At 40.6% G+C, this 4262-nt stretch overlaps 1 protein-coding gene across 1 annotated transcript in view; it reads left to right on the top strand.

The window, feature by feature from the left end:
* LOC114476675 (spectrin beta chain, non-erythrocytic 1-like) overlaps positions 1–1455 on the top strand; it is a 58779-nt gene extending 57324 nt beyond the window's left edge. Inside the window, exon 43 of the mRNA XM_028468498.1 lies at positions 1–1455. This exon is cut by the window's left edge and continues 423 nt beyond it. The gene's annotated coding sequence lies outside the window, so the exon portion shown is untranslated.
* Positions 1456–4262: the final 2807 nt, after the last annotated feature.

Genomic DNA, 4262 nt, shown 5'->3' with positions numbered 1-4262 from the left:
TGTTTGAAAAGTTTCTCTTCCTTGGGGGCGTGGCCTCTGACTTTAGTCGTTTGCGTTTTTCTGAATGAAGATCAGTGAAACAGCCAAACTCCGCTTCGTCCTTCGTCACTTTGCGAAATTATTTTCCTCGTATTTGGGGAAAACGAGGCTGCGACTACGAGAGCGACGCAACGTTATGTGGCATTTCCTCGTTTGGGTCACTAACGATCCACCGACCAATCAATCCGTCGCATCGTCGATTGATTGCTTTCCCTGGTTTGCTTCCCAGGCTCAGTTAGAACAATCAGGCTCCTCCCTCCTGTGATGTCATTCCCTCGTCTCTTAGACTTCCCATGTTTTGATGAAGATATCGTGGCATTTTTTCGCGCCATCGTCTCAAACCATCAAACGGCGCCGAGGGCTGTTCCCGCTCTACCCTCCCTCTCTCCAATGCAGACGTCTCGTCCCGGGCTGAGAGCGACGCAGCGTTTTTTTGTAGTTTCTTCTTCTTCGTGCACTGACTGATTTTCGTGCTGAGGGGCGGGGCTGTGCTTTGTGTATAACTTGTGTATAACAAACTGTTATAATGACTAACCTTAACCTGTTACTTAATTAACCCAGCGTATCAACTCTGAATGAATGAAGGATTTCCAATAACTGAGACCAATGAGAATGTCGGACACTTTTTTTTTACTTCCTCCTCCACATTCCCGCGTTAATTTCCAACTCCTCCCCCGTTCAGGTTTCTTTTTGTCCGGTGACGTGGATTTGCTAGAAAAGCGTAAAGTTTAAAGCCTTGCTGTGAACGGTTTGTAATGAAGAAATAAAAAGCATTTACTGGAAGTGTTTGCAGATTTGACGGTTGCTTCGCTTGTCGGCTTCAGCGCTCTAATGGTTCCTTTTTTATATTATTTAACATTTTTTATTATTATTTTCCTTCCAACGTTTCTGTAGCTACGGAAGCTTATTTTGGACAAAATACTCCAAGAAAAACACAAAAGATCTTCTTCACTCTACGTGATTTGTTCACTAAAATAAGCTGTTTATGTGCTTTTATTCTGAAAATAAACACAGGAAGTGAAATTGAATGTTAAAGCTGGATGTTTCTGTACACATTTAGTGGTGAAAGTGTCGCTAAGCATCAGAGGGGCATGTGTTACGTTGAGGATGGAGACTCTTGTGCTTTTTTTAGTTTTTGTCCCGTTGAGGCTTCCGTAGGCGCCGCTTTTCTTTCTCCGTGCTTTGATTCTCCGGCCGTTCGATGGAAAAATGTGTGCTTTTCCTCTTTCACTGTAACCATAGATATCTCTTCTTATTGCACAATCAATGATGCCACGATGGGGGCGGGGCTTATGGGGTTTGTGGGCGGGGCCTGCGTGGGTGGGCGGGGTCACTGCTAGTCTGATCTGCACCCGTAGAGTTCCCTCATCTCTGTTACAAACGTGCTAAAAGCCATTAAAATGCTTTTAAAACCAATCACATGTCTCTGCTTTGTTGTTTACTTTATCACAACATGTAAACATGGGCCGCACAGCCGGCCAATCACAGGCCGGGGCCTCAGCCAATCATACGTTCCTCACAGTTTGACTTCAGTTTTTTAGTGTTAAATATTACAGAATATAACATCATCAGAGAGGAAACACTTTCATCATAGGGGGTGGGGCCACTCACATCTGAGGGTCACATGACAATAGTGAATTACAATGACATATACATTAATAAAGTGCAGCATATTTACAAACAAGTACAGACACAGATGGGCATTTATGTTGTTTAATAGAGCCAGAGAAATAGATTGAATGACATATATAATTAGAAAAAAAATAAATAATAAAGATAAATAAACAATGATAAAGGGGTGACAGGGAAACACATTAACACTTCTCAGACATAACGTATATATTACATTATTTAGTCTCACAGACTTTTTGTTTGTTACATGTTTTAAGGTATTAAAATATAAAGTTTAATTTTTGTAATTGTTGTCTTAGCCACATTTTTTAGCTGCAGCCAACAGAGAAGACATAATATGATGAAATATGATCTGAAGAGTCTTATTTTGAAAAGTAACTGGATGTTTTAATGTTTAGTAAGTGCTTAACTTCCTGTTCCACTGTATTTGCTCTCTGTGCTGAGTTGTTGCGTCGTGCTCCGGCATCAGCCAGAAATAGAAGTCCTGCGTATCTCTGGTGGAGGGTTCCGGACTGACGGAGCAGATACGCAGCGCGGTGGAAATGAACACATAGTTAGTCTATGTGTGTAACCTATCAGCTCCCGTGGCATGGCGGAGACGTAACGCAGCGTACCCTCATAATTTTAATAGAAATTTTAGACATGACCTATAAAAAAAACTCATTTAAACACAAAACTTTTTCTTTTTACTTATTGTACCCAGTTTCCCCAAAAGTCAAAGAAACACATTTTTAGATTATTTCTGGCATATATCCTGTTGGTGATTTTGTACATAAAAGATTAGACTTTGACACTGAAACATGTACTTTTTGTTCATCCTACCCAGAAACATTTATTTTTTAGTTGTGTAAAGATAAATTCACAGCAGTCTGTCTCTAAGAATCAATGTACCACCATTTTATTCCAAAATATCATTTATTTCATGGACAATTTGGACTGAAGTATCTCTGATGTCATAAATGTTATTTTAGTGTGTGTGTGTGTGTGTGTGTGGCTCAAATATCTCTGCGGTTCAGTGACAGACAGAGCTGAGACTTTCAACATGGCTGCTGCTTGGTCCAAAGGTGTACAACGTCAGATGTGTTTGTACAGCAATAATACCGCTAAGAAATGGATTCATAAATGCAGTTGTTCATTGTTTACCGGCGGCACCACAGTCGTGTGTGCGCCAGAACCAATGGCTGGAGAGCTCACCTCCTGGCCTCAGTACACGGTGTGTGTGGACTCATATCAACCACACAAAGGAATCAAAGGAGTCGTGATGTGTCGGTCGCAAATGTACATGTGATGCTGCGGCGCGCGCTGAAGTGGTTCTCTCGTAGAACGATTTACACACGAAAAGATGAAATGTTAAGAAATAGCTACATTTGTGATGTGCAAAACAATAAGATGTAACAAAAAATAAAAATAGGCTTTCACTATATATATGTGGAACAAAATTTACAATTAAGTTATGAGTGTTATAAAAGGGGGAAAGGTTATGTATAGAATTTTACAATATACACACATGAGTCTGGTTGCACAAGTACATACATATATACATACAGTACTTGTACTTGTACATGTACACAAACACCTACATATGTATATATTCCAGTGGCGGCTGCTGGTCTTTCATGCAGGGGAAGCTCATTTTCTGCCTACTTCAGAAAATGTATCTGTTTATTTAAATGTGAATTCTAGTAGAATTCACATTTTGTTGTCAACAACTATTTGTAGATTATCACACACACACGCACGCGCGTAGCTGCTGCGCGCTGGAGTGTGTGTTTGGTCAAAAGTCTCACAACACAAGCAGTAACAGTCTCCACAAACACCAAAAACAGACACTAGGTTTGTCAGAAGTTAATTCGCTATGAGAGGATCAGCAAAGTCTCCGTGTCAACACAGAGCAACGGACTGAAATATTTGAAAAACCCGCCTGTGTGCTTACAACGTCATACTCTCTGATTGGCTCATTTCGCTGTCAATCAAAATTGAATTAGCCTGAGACAGATCATCCAATCATCATCCATTATTCCAGCGTCCGGAACAGACAGATCCAGCCCACTGCTCCATAGACCTCCTGTGAAGCCCGGCGTCCGATGGGCGGGACTAAGTGCGTCATAACCGAGCATTTATCCAATGAGCGTCTAGTTTGACTGCAGTGGATCAACCACTAAATCCTCTCCCATTGAAGTCAATTGAAGCTGAACTTCACCACTGTTTATTAACACTGTGACGCTGCGGTAATGAATGAAGAACGTCACGCTGTCACTGTCAGTTTCCTGTTATAAGAAGCTGATTCTGAACTAAACATACATGTGTTCTGTCATATATTTAGTCAATGAAATGTACACACAACACTACATATTTGACCACTGATTTTAGGGGAAGCTGAGGTTCCCTTGTAGTCTTAAAGCATCCGCCACATATTCATATATGCAAGGGCAGACTATATATAGATAGTCTGTTCATGCATGTATGAATACAGACTTCCTATGGGTCTCTATGTGTGCGTGTCTGTGTGTAATATTCAGATTTTAATATGGATTAGGAATTAAGTGTTTATAAGGTCAGTTTAAAGAGGATTTAACTTTTATTCTGAATGA

Source organism: Gouania willdenowi, chromosome 15 (genome assembly GCF_900634775.1).
Source record: "Gouania willdenowi chromosome 15, fGouWil2.1, whole genome shotgun sequence".
NCBI lineage: Eukaryota > Metazoa > Chordata > Actinopteri > Blenniiformes > Gobiesocidae > Gouania > Gouania willdenowi.
This window is presented reverse-complemented; position numbering and strand designations above follow the sequence as displayed.